Source organism: Mus caroli, chromosome 6 (assembly GCF_900094665.2).
Source record: "Mus caroli chromosome 6, CAROLI_EIJ_v1.1, whole genome shotgun sequence".
Classification (NCBI taxonomy): domain Eukaryota; kingdom Metazoa; phylum Chordata; class Mammalia; order Rodentia; family Muridae; genus Mus; species Mus caroli.
Window position 1 is genome coordinate 75,456,523 of NC_034575.1, and position 17,206 is coordinate 75,473,728.

Consider the following 17,206-nt stretch of genomic DNA (forward strand, 5'->3'; position numbering starts at 1 on the left):
GCCCTACTCAGGCCGGTTTTCTGCTTCCCTAAGGAATGCAGTCTCAGGTCCTGCGCGCAATTGGATTGGAGCAGAAGCTGTGTTCCACTCACCAGAAGTCTTAAGATCCTGTGGCCGGTGTTGTGGGTAGCTGGTGAGTGTCAGCTGACCCTGCGCCCTAGCTACTCTGGTGCTGGTCTGACCGGAAGCTATACATATACATTTTAAGGATTGAGGAGAGGTAGAAAATTTGGAAAAATCAGTCAGAATTAAGACATTTAGCATCAGTTATCCAGTCTCTGTATGTTTAGAAGGTTCAGGGTTTGACTGAATTTCTGGTTGGATTGTCTGGAAGACTGGATGAACTGAGGACATCTGGAATCACCAGCTATTCCTGAAGATATTATGGGATCAAGTCTCTGGAAACAGCTTCAGGAGGTAGGAAGCTGGAACAGCAGTACATTTCAGTGACTCTGAGGATAATCTTGTCAGAGTTTCAAATTCTGCAATATATGAATCTTACAACCAAAATTTTAGTACTATGAAGATAATCGTGTGGATTGTACAAGGTGGGCAGATCAATTAAGAATGAATTTTTTCTCCGTGTTTGAGCAGGTGAAAGACATCTCTCTCTTTTATGGATTATACAAATAATGTGTTATACAAATAATGTGATATATGTACATGTGTTTATATCACATTATTTATACAAATATATTTAGCTGGGAAAAGTGCTGGAGAAAAATATGTAACTTTAGAATTTTTCCTTTTAGGCTAAACAAATAAAATTTATAAATTCATGTTAGCAACATATAACATAAAATTGAGCTGTAAAATTAGTACCTTAGGTTCAATGACGTGGCTCAGGGGTAAACACCCCTACAACCTGAGTTAAATCACTGGAACCATCAGGATAGAAGGAGAGAACCAACTTCCGCAAGTGTCCTCTGCTCTCCACAGAAATACTATAGAATGCAATTGCCTGTCTACACACACACACACACACACACACACACACACACACACAAGTCAGCATGAGAAAACCCATCTTTCTTGGAATGAGTAAATCAATAAGACAGGCAGAGCTTGTGGAGGATAGAAAGAAGAAAAAGTGGACCCAGAGCACAACATAGCATATCAGTGTTTGATGGAGATTTTACTTAGGCAAATTCCTCCTTTATGATTAAGGTAGTCTTCTTAATAATTGACAAAAAACATCACATGCTGAAAGGTCATTTAGCAACAATTTGTCTTAATAAAGTCAAACAGAGTGAATATTCTGCTTCTTGAAGTAAATGCACAAATGAAAATTAAGCACCATTAATTAACATGCATTTTGGAAATCATGTAGATTTTAGATAATATTTCATTTGGAGACACATTAAAACTCCTTTAAGCTGATTAAATAATGGCAGTACCACACATCAAATTATTTCTTTTTTTATCCTTTCTTTTTTAAAAAAAATCATTTCATTTGTTTACATTTCAAATAATACCTCTTTCCTGTTTTCCCTAGAAAGATCCCTATCCTAGCCCCTCTCTCCTTTGCCTTTATGAGGGCACTCCTCCACCCACACATCCATTCCAGCCTCACTGGCTAGCATCCCCCTAGGCTGGGGCATCAAGCCTACACAAGAATAAGGGGCTCCCATCCAACTGATGTCAGATAAGGCAATCCTCTGCTACATATGTAGCTACAGTCATGGATCCCTGCATGAATACTCTTTGGTTGATGGTTTAGGCCTTGGGAACTGTGTGTGGTCTGGTTAGTTGTTATTGCTCTTCCTATGGGATTGGAATCCCATTCAACTCCTTCAGTCTTTTCCCTAGCTCTTTCATTTTAGTCCCAGGTACCTGCATCAGTATTAGTCAGGTGCTGGAAGAACCTTTCAGAAGACAAGCTCGGCAAATGCTTCTTGGCATCAACAACAGTGTCTGCAGATGAGATTGATCTCTCGGTGGGGCAGTCTCTGGAATTTCCCTTCCATTTGTTGTTTGTGTCTTTCCTTTAGACAAGAACAATTTTGGGTTAAAATATTTGAGATGCGTGAGTGGCCCCATCCTTCAAATGGGAGCCAGGCCTATCTACTGATGGTGATCTGTATAGGTTCTATCTCTCTTTTGATGGGTATTTTGGCTAATGTCATTTCAATTGGATCCCGGAAGCCTATGGAATTCCTGGCACCTGGGGTTTCCTGGGGTAGCTATCAGAAAGATATGTACTCTGGATCGCCTTTGCTTCAGTCTCTGCTCCATACTTTGTCTTGTATTTCCTCCAGTGGGTATTTTGTTCCCCCTTCAAAAAGGTCAGAAGCACTCACACTTTGGTCTTCCTTCTTCTTGAGCTTCATGTGGTAGATGAATTTTATTTTATCTATTCTGAGCTTTGGGGCTAATATCTATTTCTCAATGAGTGCATATCATGTGTGTTACTTTGTGATTGGATTACCCCACTCAGGATGATATTTTTTGGTTCCATTGATTTGCCTAAGATTGTCATGAAGTCATTGTTTTTAATAGCTGTGTAGTATTTCATTGTGTAAATGTACAAAAATTTTTTGTATCCATTCCTCTGTTGAAGGACATCTGGGTTCTTTTGAGCTTCTGGCTATTATAAATAAGGCTTCTAGGATCATAGTGGAGCATATGTCCTAGTTATATGTTGGAGTATCATTATGGTATATGCCCAGGAGTGGTATAGCTGGGTCTTCAGGTATTACTATGTCCAATTTTCTGAGGAACTGCCAGACTGATTTCCAGAGAGGGTTCCATCCCATATATCGTTTCCAAACCCAGTCAGTATTGTGGATGCCAAGAAGTGCTTGCCTACAAGAGCCTGGTCTAGCTGTCTCCTGAGAATCTCTGCCGGAGTCTGACAAATACAGAGGTGGATACTCACAGCCAACCACTGGACTGAGAATGAGGTCCCAAATGGAGGAATTAGAGAAAGGACTGAAAAACTGAAGGGGTTTGCAAACCCATAGAAGGAACAACAATACCAAGCAACCAGGCCCTACAGAGCTCCCAGGGACTAAACCACCAAACAAAGAGTACACATGGTGAAACCCATGACTCCAGCACATATGTAGCAGATGATGGCCTTGTTGGACATCAATAAAAGGAGAGGCTCTTGATCCTGTGATGCCTCAATACCCCAGTGTATGTGAATGCCAGGATAGGAAAGTGGGAGTGGGTGGGTGTGGGAACACTGTCATAGAAGCAGTGGGAAGGAAATAGAATAGGGGATGTCCAGAGGGGAAACCAGGAAAGAGGATAATATTTGAAATGTAAATGAAGAAAATAATAAATAATTTTAAAAACCAAACAAACAAAAGAGAAAGATATTTATTTAATAAAACAGAAATACATTTCGAGTTCCAAACTCCCAGGAGGATGAACTTTACTGGGCACTAACTGAACCTAAATAACCTGCCATCCTGTGTCTTGTTTCAAGGAACAAGGGAAATGGGCACTGGAAAGGTGGCTTAGTGGTTCAGTGTACTTGCCGCTCTTGTGGGAACCAGAATTTTGTGTCCAGCCCACATCATTAGTAACTCAGTTTATAAAATAAAATACTAACCCCCCTCATAAGCAATAAAAACTGTAAGAATAATGTGTTTCTAAAGATGGCTTGTCACTATATTTGTAATAAGATATGTCTATATGATCACAGATAAGTTACAGGCTACCTCATTCAGGAATAAAATTGCACTGTTTGAATTTATGTTTTCAATTACATCTAAAATAGTCCCTTTGGGTATTTATTTAAAATTTAAATGTTTCAGTTATTTGCTAAGAAATTTCTATTGGACTGTGAGCAGTGGTACGTTCCTTTAGGATTATCTGTTTAAGGATATGACATGATGATCTTGAATTTGAGGCTAAGATTGGCATATTATAAAAATATATCTCACAATAAATTAGAGAACAATTTTAATGTATCAGATACTGTGTTTGGTGAGTAAAAATTAATAGCTCATAAAATAAGCCAAACTTAGTCCTCAAGAGATTTTTGTATGTTCACAGACTAAAGGTGGGGTCTAACATGATGCATTTTATCATGGCAAAGAACTGCAGCCAAGCATTGAATGAAGTGAGTATTTAAAGACTATATAGTATAGCATACAAAAGACCAAGGAAGGGAGACCATGAATTCAAGGCTAGTTTGGGGTAAATAGGAGTTGCTAGGCATGCCTATGTTACATAGTGAGTCTCTGTCTATCACAAAAATAGAGAATTTGATATTGACATCATTATAGCATTCATAGATTTAAAAAAAAAGGGGGGTGTCTCCATTGCTGGTGGGACTGCAAGCTGGTACAACCACTCTGGAAATCAGCTTGGTGGTTCCTCAGAGAATAGTATATAGTTCTACCAGAAGATCCAGTAATGCCACTCCTGGGCATATACCCAGAAGATGCTCCAACATGTAATAAGGACACATGCTCCACTGTGTTCTTAGCAGCCTTATGTATTATAGACAGAAGCTGGAAAGAACCCAGATGTCCCTCAACAAAGAAATGGATACAGAAAATGTGGTACATTCACACAATGGAGTACTACTCAGCTATTAAAAAACAATAAATTCATGAAATTCTTAGGCAAATGGATGCAGCTGGAGGATATCATCCTGAGTGAGGTAACCCAGTCACAAAAGAACACCCATGATATGCACTCACTGATAAGTGGATATTAGCCCAGAAGCTCAGAATCCTTCTTAGAAGGGAGAACAAAATATCCATGAAGGAGTTACAGGGACAAAATTTGGAGCAGAGACTGAAGGAAAGACCTTCCAGAGACTGACCTACTTGGGGATCCATCCCATAAACAACCACCAAACACAGACACTATGGCAGATGCCAACAAGAGCCTGCTACAGGAACCTGATATAGCTGCCTCCTGAGGGCCTCTGCCAGTGCCTGGAAAATACAGAAGTGGATGCTCACAATCATCCATTGGATGGAGCACGAGGTCCCCAATAACGAAGCCAGAGAAATACCCAGAGAGCTGAAGGGGTCTGAAGCCCCATAGGAGGAACATCAATATGAACTAACTAGTAACCCCAGAGCTCCCTGAAACTAACCACCAATCAAAGAAAATACGTGGTGGAACTTGTGGCTCTAGTTCTATGTGTAGCAGAGGATGGCCTAGTCAGGCATCAATAGGAGGAGAGGCCCTAGGTCCTGTGAAGATTTTATGCCCCAGTATAGGGGAATGCCAGGACCAGGAATGGGAGTGGGTGGGTAGGGGAGCAAGGGGAAGGGGAGTGAATAGGGGATTTTCGGAGGGGAAACTAGGAAAGGGGATAACATTTGAAATGTAAATAAAGAAATTATCTAATTTAAAAAAATTAAAAAGGGAGAGGTGCCAATAGTGAAGTGGTAAAACAGAGCAAAAATATCTACTATTTTATGTATACTTGGAGAATGATAATGCATACTTGGAGAATGAGAATAAAGGAAGGAGGTGATAGAGAAGAACTGTCAAGTAGCACTTTCTGGGACCATAAATTAGAATGGATAATCACAGTGGAGAATGTAAATAAGAAAGGCTAAGTAAATATACCTTTGGAAAAGTTTCCATAAAAGCGGAATGCATTTGAAAGCTGAGCAAAAACATAAGAGCATGTCCTGAATGTTTGGGAAGAGCAATTTCAGAGTTTTAAAGAAAAAAACTGGCAAGATATGATTTTAGAAATATATTCTTAAAGATTTATTTTATGGGTATGTGTTGATATCTTTTTAGCCGCACACATGTATGTGGATGCTCACAGTGGCCTGAAGAGGCCGTCAGGCTCAGGACCTGCAGTTACAGTGACTGTGAGTAACTCCATATCAGAAATCAAACCATGTCAGAAATCAAACTTCGTTCTCTGGAACAGTAGTGTCTACTCTTAACCACTGAGACATCTGTCTATCCTGACCATGAGGAAATTCTTTATAGTTTTATTCTGAACTTAGAATTTTTAAATAAAGTCTGGTAGAATGGTTGGACAAATTTTCTTTCTTTTATTTTTTTGGATAGTTTATTTATTTACATATCAAATTTTATCCCCACTTATAGTTTCCTCTCCAGAAACCCTTTATCCCATCCTCCCTCTTCCTTTCTTCTATGAAGGGTGCTTTCCCAACCACTCACCCACTCCCACCTCCCTGACTTGGCCTTCACCTACACTGGGGCATCAAGGTTTCCCACCACCAATGGCTTCTCTTCCCATTGATGTCCAACAAAGCCATCATCTGCTACATATGTGGCTAGATCCATGGGTCCCTCCATGTGTACTCTTTGGTTGGTGATTTAGTCCCTAGGAGCTCTGAGGTGTTTGGTTAGTTGATGCAGTTGTTACTTCCTATAGATTGAAAACCATTTCAGCTCTTTCAGTCCTTTTCTAACTCTTCCATTGGCAACCCTGTGCTCAGTCAAATGGGTAGCTGAGAGCATCACTTCTGTATTTTTCAGGTTCTGGCAGAGCCTCTTAGGAGACAGCTATATCAGGCTTCTGTCAGCAAGCACTTCTTGGAATCTGTAGAAGTCTCTGGGTTTGGTAACTGTATATGTGATAGATTCCCAGGTGGGGCAGTCTCTGGATGGCCTTTCCTTCAGTCTCTGCTCTACACTTTGCCTCCATATTTCCTCCTTTGATTATTTTGTTCCCCCTTCTAAAAAAGACTGAAGCATCCACACTTTGGTCTTCCTTCTTGAGCTTCATGTAGTCTGTGAATTTTATTTTGGGTATTCTGAGCTTTGGGACTAGTATTCACTTATCAGTGAGAGGATACCGTGTGTTCTTTTTGTGATTCAATTACCTCACTCAGGATGATATTTCCTAGTTCCATCGATTTGCTTAAGAATTTCATGAAGTCATTGTTTTTAATAGTTGTGTAGTACTTCATTGTATAAATGTATGACATTTTCTGTATTCATTCCTCTGTTGAGGGATATCTGGGTTCTTTCCAGCTTCTGGCTATTATAAATAAGGCTTTTATCAACATAGTGCAGCATGTGTCCTTATTATATGTTGCAGTGTCTTTATGTATATGCTAAGTAATGATATAGCTGGGTCCTCAGGTATTACTATGTTCAATTTTCTGGGAACTGCCAGACTGATTGACAGAGTGGCTGTACCATCTTGCAATCCCACCAACAATGGGGAGTGTTCCTATTTTCCCTCATCCTTGCAAGCATCTGCTGTCACCTGAGTTTTTGATCTTAGCCATTCTGATAGTAAAAAGATACATATGCTATACAGATGTCTGGTCTTTCTTATTTCAGACCTTACTGCAAAGCAGTATTTTATAATGTCCCAAGAGTGTGCAGTGATTTAGCAAATCATAAAACAGAAATAAGGTTAGCCCATTCTATCTATAAATAAGTAAGCAGGATCAATGAGAGCAAAGGTCATCCAGGCTTGGTATTTGACCCTCAACATGCTTCTAACTGAAACAGGAAGCAGCATTCCTCTACAGAATATGGATGATCTAGTCCTTATCACAGCTGTGCAGTGGTGGCACACACCTTTAATCCCAGCACTTGGGAGGCAGAAGCAGGTAGATTTTTTAGTTCAAGGCCAGCCTGGTCTACAGAGTGAGTTCAAGAATAGCAAGGTCTACCCAAAGAAACCCTGTCTCAAAAAACCAATAATAATAATAATAATAATAATAATAATAATAATAATAATGATAAGAAAACTTCTTTTGTTTGATGATGATAACTTCTTTTTCTCCTCTGTTCTGCATTAGACATTGGAAAAAAGTTGGGAATTGCTGGTAAGTCTGTGTATCAATAAATGGCCTAAAATTTTGTTAGTTAAGCTGTGATATATTTCTTCAGTTCTGGTAAAAACAAAATACATATGCATGTGCCAACAGTAAACTGTGTAATGATGAGTCCATATGTGCATCAATTTCTCTTCTATTTGCATTCAAAAGAAGCATTGTATAATCTAAAGAAAAATAGCCCATTACAGTTGTGCCCTATTTCACAAGATTTGCATAAGGATGGATATTTAATTTGGACAGTGAGGAAAGATGATTATATAGCCGTAATATGACCAAGATCATGAATACTATACTGAAATTGATGTACAAAATTTTGTGTATGAATATAGAATTGGCTTATTAAGTGGTAGTTTCAAACCTGGAAAATATATTTCCTTAAGTTGATAAAAGACTTTATAGAAACACTAGCTTTCCTTCTCAACCATATCTTTTCCATTACCTTTATAGGAAAATAACAGCAAGATAACAAAATAAAATCATGAAGTTTTCTAGTAACATCAATTAAATAGTATTTAAATTTTATACCAAATGTAAACTCATTCTCATGAATGAATAAATAACTAAATAGTATTAATCACTTCTGCTTTTTATAACATTCAGACGTTTAAAATGGAAACCTTACACAGAAATCNAAAGTTAAGAATTAAATCATCTGATCTAAATTTAGAAGTAATAAAAATGTTATTTNCCATATGTGGAAGGTACCATTTAATGTATATGTGCATGTATATTTGTAAATAAGTATAAGTGTAGATAGAGTTTAAAAATCAAGAAAAGAAACAGAGGCAGGGTAATTTTGGGTGAGGAAAAAGAATAGAGGTATACTAAAGAAATGAGCTGGAGTAAAGGTCACGAAAGAGTGGGAGACGACATATGGTAACAGGGAGTGTGGGAGATGGCGTAAAGAAGATTGAAAATACATAATTTTCTCAAATATTTTAGTAGAAAGTAACAATTGATTTACTAATTAAAATAAAAAAAACATTTAAAATAAAGTAGATATTACAGAATGGACCCCAAAAGACTCATATGTTCTCATATTTNCTACTGTAAATAAAAATAGATTCTCATAAAAAGTCAGCAAATTTCTCTTGATAACCACAAGAATCCTGAAGATGGAATGTCATTTCAACCTGATTTTCTACCCCCCAATTTTTATTTGTATTGTAATTAAGTCAATATCAAGAATAACAGAAAAATAAGACATATTAAAAAAATTTAAACATAGAAGTCAGCATATCAATTAAAGATGTGTGAATAAATGGTTTCTGTAACTAATTTATTTACAGCAATTATGATAAGTGTCAAACTAGTATTGCTATAGATAATAATAATAATAANCAATGCTAGCCTATGGCCTCACAGTAGCTTTTGTTTCCTTTAATCTGTCTTACAAGAAAAGAGAGATATTTTAAAACATAAGTTTAGAGGTTGAATCTTCATTTCTAACTTAGAATTCCCAGGAGCACATCCTGGGAATGTCTGTGACTGTGTTTCCAGACAATTGTAAATGTCATCATGTCATCATCTGGGAAACCAAACTGAACACAAGTGGGGATGGATAAAAGCAGTGACTCACCAGTGGTTCTTTCTTTCTGTTTCCCAGCCGAAGACACCACAAGTAACACCTATCAGGGCCACTGCTCCATGGGCTGAGACAAAGCAAACTACTCTTTCTTATGCTGCTTTTGTCAGGTATTTTGCCATAGGAAGAAGGAAAAAATGCATAGGGAAAATTATAACAAGAAGACTATCCATGATCTCCTTCCATAAAATGTATTGACATTCCAATAAGTTTTGGAGTGTAGGCTTTAGGTTGACTTCTTTACACTAACCAAACTAGATATTACATCTTTTAGAATCATCAAGCCATGATGCTATAGAGGTGGATAGCTACACAATTCAAACAGTTTTCTTCGATGGAAGATATACTCATTTGGTAAAGGCCCTTGCCTCCAAGACTGACTACCTGAGACCCTGGGACTCACATGGTAAAAGAATCACACATGTTTTTCTCTGACCACTTTACACATGTGTATATAGACATACAAACAATAAATAAATAAATGCTAAATGCAAAAAAAGGATTTTCGACTTTTAAATGAATAATCCAATTAATTAACACCCAGTAATACACAAGTCCTGAAGCTGAATTTGTTGTTGTTGTTGTTTTTATTGCTTTTACTGTACAAGCTACACACATTTACCTTTGATATTGCATATGTCTTGATTGCTATCTAGACTCATGGTCAGTGCTGTTTTCTTGGTTTTAATGCCTAAGCCATATTTATTCTCACCAATACCCTCAGTTCAAAATCACTTTCAGAACTACAACATCAGAAATTAGCATGCTTTAATCACCAGATTAAAATATAAGACCCATAAAGGCAATTTATTCCAAATGCTCCTAGAAACGTTTTCACCAGCACTGTGAGCTTCTGGAAATCATGATTTTGTAAATTAGAAAAAAAGAAGATAAGTGAGCATCCACCTTCACGCATTTAGAAACCCAGTAAATCATGTTTACGTTCCATATTTTACCTCACTCTCAAAGTTTATAAATAATTACCTCAAATACCCAGTATAAACTATCTCTGCTGCCAGGAAATGCCCTACAATATACATTACTTGAACACATCGTTAGAGCAATGGCAGATTCATAATTTATTAATGAGCCAATTCTAGATCCAGTAATAACATAAAATTGTATGTAATACACTTGGCTGCTTCACAACACAAGAGTTAATATATTCAAGAGAACAGATGGAATATTTTCCCAGATAATTAAAACTAATTTTGAATAAAATAATCTAAATTCCAGAAAAAAAGTTGAATAACACTAAATTTTGAAACTTAATAAGTTTAATCAACTGGGGCTTTGCTGAGAATGTTTTAGACAGGTGAAAGGAAGAACTGGTGAGATTGTGCAGTGACCAAAGGCTTGGACTGCTCCTCGAAGATGACATGACATCAATCGCCAGCTCCTCACGTGGGGATAAACAACAGTCTGTAAGTCCAGCCCCAGGGGATCCAATGCCTCTACCTTCCACAGGCACTCACCTGCCAAAACCCATACAAGAACACAAAACACATACTCACACTCACACACACACACTTTAAAAAGTGAAATACATCTATTAAAAATTCATTTAAGAGGCCCTACTTAAGACCTAGTCCATGGGCAAGCACCAAGCTCTGACACTATTAATGATTCTCTGTTATGCTTCCAGACAGGAGCTTAACATAACTGTCCTCTAAGAAGCATTACTCAGAAGTTGAATGAAACAGATGCAGATACCTGTTGCAGTAAATCTCCACCCAAATATGCCCCAGCAATGAAAACACAACACAGTTAATGTGATTACATGGTGTGCTCCTAGATTGGGCAGATCTACCGCTACACTACCATCTTCCACAGCTTAGGAGACCCCTTAGAACTTGTGGTTTCTCCAGGCCATGTGCTTCTGCTCTACTTCTCTTCTTCCTTCTCCTCTGCATCCTCTTCCTCTTCCATTTTCTCCTTCTTCTCTCCCCTACCTTCTGCTCCCTTCCCTTTTAATCTGCCCAATCATCAGCCCCCCTTTATTTTACAAATTAAGGTGGGAAGCAGGTTTACAGGACATCACCTGAGTGCTGAATCATTCCTTGTTCTCAACCACTCACAGGAGAATGGAATTAACATCAAATATAATTAGCCCCAGGGGTATCCACAGCAGATACTCACAGCTAAATATTGCACAGAGGGCAGAGACCTTATGGAAGATTTGGGGGAAGGATTGGAGGCCCTGAAGGGTATAGAAACTGCAGAGGAATACCAAAAGAGTCAATTAACCTGGATTTCTGGAATCTCTCAGAGACTGAGCCACCCACCAAAGAGCATACATTAGCTGTACCGAGGCCCCAGGAACAGATGTAGCACATGAGCAGCTCAGTCTCCATGTGGATTCCCCATTAAATGGAGTTGATGCTATCCCTAAAGTTGTAGCCTAGCTCTGGAATACCCTTCCCAAAAGGGCTGCCTTGTCTGGCCTCAGTGGGAGAGGATGCATCTAGTCCTGCAGAGACTTGATGAGCCATAGTAGGGAAAAACCTGAGGTGGACCCATCCTTTCAGAGGAGAAGCAGAGGAGCTATGTGGTGTGGGAGCTTGTGAAGGGTGGCAGCATTTGGAATGTAAATGAATAACTAAATGGATTAATTAAATTTTTCATTTAAAATGAGACTGTGCTTTAGGATATCCAGACTGAAACATGAGGAAAGTATATATAAAAAGAACTCAGTATAAGCACTATTATACCCATTTGAGAACTGTGAAAGAGTTTGCCAACGCCATATTTTAGAGCAAAATAGTAAGGTATTTAAGGAGGTTGGTGAGAGATAGCTCACTTGACAAACTACAAGTGGAACTGCTTTACTGCTGAGGGGCTGGCTCAGAAGTTATGACTTAGAAGTTTTGTCATGAGGATGAGATTTTGAATACCAGTGCTCAAGTCACATAGCACAAACCACCTCTTACCCCAGTTCTGAAGGGGCTGATGACTTCTGCTGGCCTCTGTGGGCACCTATGCATGCATATATACATGCACTTACTCATATACACACACATACATACGTATAAGTAAAAATTTAAGAATAAATAAATAAGAAAGTTAAGTTGTTTGAAAAAAAGCAAAAAAAAAAAAAACCTGACATCAAGTTATTTTAAAAGCAGACAAGTAAAAGACATGGTCAACTTGATTGAAAAATAGATGATAGAATATGTAATTAGCAGCTTCTCAAACTATTAGCAAAAAAATGTAAAATTAATAAGTGTGTATCAATGTACTTAGACTTTAACCATTGTGACAAGAGAAAAGATGAATCTGGATTCATCTTCAACAGAGGTTTTGGGCTACTGTGCTGAGGAAGGTATGGCAGGACGGAGATGCCTCCATTGTGATGCCTAGAAAGTAGAAGGATTAATGTCTACAGTAACATTCCTTCTCCATTTTCCACTTTTAATTTTATCCAGGCCCAAAGGATGATGTGGGCCGCATTCAGGGGGATTCTCCAGTTTGTATATTCTTCTCTAAAAATAGACCTCACAGAAATATCCAAATGAAATTTCCAGGTGGCTTTGAAAGACAACCAATAGGACAAATCAATATCCCCAATCATAACAGCCAAATGTTGTGTTTTGAAGCACTTAAATGTTAATCAGTGTTTAACACTTGTTGTAACACATGCTTGGCCATTCATAAGAGAGCAGTCACTTCTCCAAGATCAGCGCTCAATGCCTAGAGCAATCAAGCCATGGCCCTGCACCATTCTCTAAGACAGAGTGCTAAGAATCAGGGTGTATTGTCACTGATGTCTCACAGAGCATGCTACCTGGTCTTCAATACTCTTTGTCAAGTATGCTATGTGTGATTTGAGGCTTTCTTTGTGTAGGGGATTTGCTCAGGGAGGATTTTTCCCCTCATATAATATATTCCTATTTCAGATTTTCTTCCCTCCATTCATTTCAGCCCTTCCTGCTGCCCTGGACCCTCTCACCTAGATCCACACCTTCTCTGTTTCCCTTCTGAAAAGAGCATGCTTCCAAGGGATCAAACCGTATCCAGCATAACAAGTTACAAAGAGTCTAGGGGCAAACCCTCCTAACAAGCCTGTGTGAGGATCCCAGTAGAATGCAAAAGGATTCCAAGAACAGACAAAAGAGGCAAAGACATTCCATTCTCATTGTTAGGAAAGAACAAAATCACCAAGTTAACAACAATAAGGTATATGCAGACATCCTAGCACAAACTCTTGCAGACTTCCTGATATTTCCTTTTGTCTCTGTGAGCCCCTATAAGCTATCCTTAGTTAATTTTGTAGTCTGTGTTCCTCTGTGTTCTCTATGCCCAGGGCTGTTAGAATTTTTCCTTCTCCTCTTCTTCAAGATTCCAAAGCTCAGAGGGGAATGTATCCAAAGGAGATTTCCATTTTGGGCTCTCTCTCCATTTAATATTGGTCTTTGGGACTCTAAATTTTATCAACATCACAAAAATAGCCAAGATGACCTTTAGCTGCAGTAGTAATATGAAAATCTGTCTAGTGAATGGTGTCATGTTAATGCCATTTCTGAGTGGAACAGTAACGTCTATAATTCATATCACACACAGAAACAACTACATGCTTGTATGAAAGGTGCAAACATAGGAAAACAACCATGTTATTGCAAATGAATTTCAAGATGAAAATGAATACTATTTAAATACTGTGATGTTAAGTCATATAGAAAGAAACCACATTAGGGAGGCTAAAAGTGTTCCAACACATAATAGTATGGCTGTGTGCCTATAATATCCATGATCCACATCATTAAAACTATTATAAGCCAGTCAGTCTTGCAGAAGTTTCCTTAGAATTTGCAGTTATTTTCATGAGCAGTTACTCATGTACCTTAAAAAGGATATCAAGGCACCTTATAGTCATTTATCAACCAAGCCAACAAAAGTATAGAAAGACAAACTAATAAAAAAACTATGCTAAAATTTAGAAAGGCCATTTTGCACAATAAAATTGTCACGTGACCAGCAAACATGGTAAGGACATTATTCCATGTCTTGTAAGAAGATAATGAACACATGTTAAAGCTATCCTTCTATGGCACTGCATACAAATAGTGTTGTTTAGACATCAGTAAAAGAACTAGATAGGATTATTCATCAAATGACATCCAAGAAGAAAATCATCCAAGTAAGTATTGTTAGTGATAATGAAAAATGTGGTCCTGACCTAAATCCAACCAATTGTCCCTCTAAGCAATTCAGTTGCTTGCCAATAATATAACAAATAATAAAAGGGCTGGAGAAGATGCTTAGCAATCATGATCATTCTATGTTCTTCCATATGATCGGAATTTGGTTCTTAGAACCCAAGAAGATTAATTAACGACCACCTGTAACTCCAGCTCCAAAGGATTTAACACCCTCTTCTGGCCTTTATACCAGCACACCCATGACATATGCACCTAAAAAAGTCTTAAAATAAAGGCAAAGGCACACACATATACAAACACACTCACTCACTCACCTTTACATACCCTGGATATGTAACACTGTAAAATAAGGATATGAACAAAAGTACCTTTAGAGAAAACATAATTTATTTTCATTTAAATGAACTAAAATAAAAAGTATTACTCAGCAGCAAAATTCTGAATAGTAGTCAATTTAGAAAGAAGTCTATGTCATGTAAGGGGGCTTCTCTTGTTTTAGGGTTATTAATAGTATTTCCAGTTTATTAACTGTGAATGTTTTGTGAAATTCAGACATGCTTATAGAGTGAAATTTGTAGAAATGCTATAAACTCATTAATTTTTAAAAAATGTTTAAATAACTAACAAAGTCATTTGTATTTTTAAATTTGTATTTTATGTTGTTATAAATCAATACAAAATATATCACAATTAAAATATATATATAAAATTTTAGAAAAACATCACAATAATACCACACAGTTCAACTATGTATTTCAAGTAGAAAGAAAATGACTAACAAAGCAGGTACCAACATTCATTACATCACATACATCCATTTCAACTAATATCCATTTCTTTAAGATCAGGGAAAAATGTAAACCAATTATGGATGTGTACATTCATTATCTGAGCGATTTTATAGAATAATCTCTCACTTTAAGTGAAAGATGAGAGTTTTGTTTTTTTTTTTAATTGTCTGTATTTACATTGTGTTATGTAATAGTGTCTTTTGTTTGAGTCTGGTTTTGGTCATGGTTGTTTCTATTTTTAGAAAGAAGTAAATGAATTCCTTTTTTTTTTTTTAATGATCTACGTATTTGAAATACAGCAATAAAAGCAACAAGTATGTGATTAAATCCTCTGCTACCTGAGGTTTTAAGCACAAATGAAGTCTTCAGCAATTTTAGGAGTATTTTGAATTAACCATTTCTTTTCTTTTATTGAGGGCAGAATACGAAGTGTCTCTATAATTGGGTGATGTGATGTACAGAGAATTCCATTCTGTGAAAGTCAATCAGACAGCTGGTGGCTGGTAAGTGACATCCCTGTGTGACTTTACACCTATCATATTAAGCCAAATTTAAGACTTGTTTGGGCATGCCACCAAGGATGTAATTACAGTCACACAATTTTGTCATAAACCCATCCACTGTCTTTTGATTGCTCCATACAATGGCTGGCATCATGTATTACATTTTCTCAAATTTAAAATCTGATCCAATCAAATCAATTTTCTGTGTGAAGGGTCTGAAAGTTGGTTACTCTATCTGTAGATGTTATTAGATTTAATTTTCCCCATAGAAAGCTGTGATGTATTATTGTTCTGTATTGCCATCTGGACATTTTAATGTCAATGCAAAATCTTTGAATGACATAATCTGTTGTGTGTCAAGGTATTATTTATTCTGTGACTCACCAATATATCCTCTGAAAGTGTTTTAATAGGATAAGCCACAATCACACGCATAATAATAATCCCAGTTCCCTCATGAAAAACGGGGAGCAAAATTCATTCACTAATATTTCTTATTTCAGAAAAATAAATGCCTACAAGTCAAATCCTCTAGATTAAATGCCAGTGAATAATAATATTTATTTAGTTTATTTTATGCATGTCTAAGTGTATGTGTGTGTAGCATGTTTGTGCAGTGCCCTTGAATGTCAAGGGAGAGCATCAGATCCCTTAGAACTGGAGAAAAAGAAGGTTGTGAGCAGTTACATGCAGATTTGCTGCAAGCACGGTCAGTGTTCTTTACTATTTAGCAATCTTTTTAGGCCATGGTGCATATTAATAAGCCACATAAAATTGTCTATTTCTTGAAGAAGTAATGAGGACACACTTTCCAGTTGAGGCTCTAAAATAAGTGTTTTCAATCCATTTAAAAAGAATTAGATTTCATCCATCGTATGATTTCAGACAAAGACAGATAATTTTATTCTTAAATGATTTTAGTTTAAGGATAAAAGTCATTAGAATGGACCCTTTTTTTAATGGTAAGATCAGTTATTTTATTTAAAATTTATAGGAGAGTCAGGTTGGGTCAGCATAAAGGGTGAAGAAAATGATTCAAATATTTCTTGAAGGACACAGGTTCTTTTATTTCTTTTGGTGTTTTCAAGCCTCAGGCTATCATAGTCATCAGAGGATAACAGGGAATTCAGATCAACAATGTAAATGGGATTATTTTTAAACCTTATCAGAATGCTTAATTCTTTCACAGTTCCAAATCAACCAGATAATGTCTACATTTACATTCCTGAATAAATAGCACAAAGATTAAGATTGTGGGGGAAGGAGCAGAATTCAGATTGATGGTGGTTTTCTAGAAGAACTGCATAAATATCAAGTTTAGAGGGATGGAAATGCAGCACTGTAGGTTCTATTCCCCAGGATGGAAGGAAGGAAGGAAGGAAGGAAGGAAGGAAGGAAGGAAGGAAGGAAG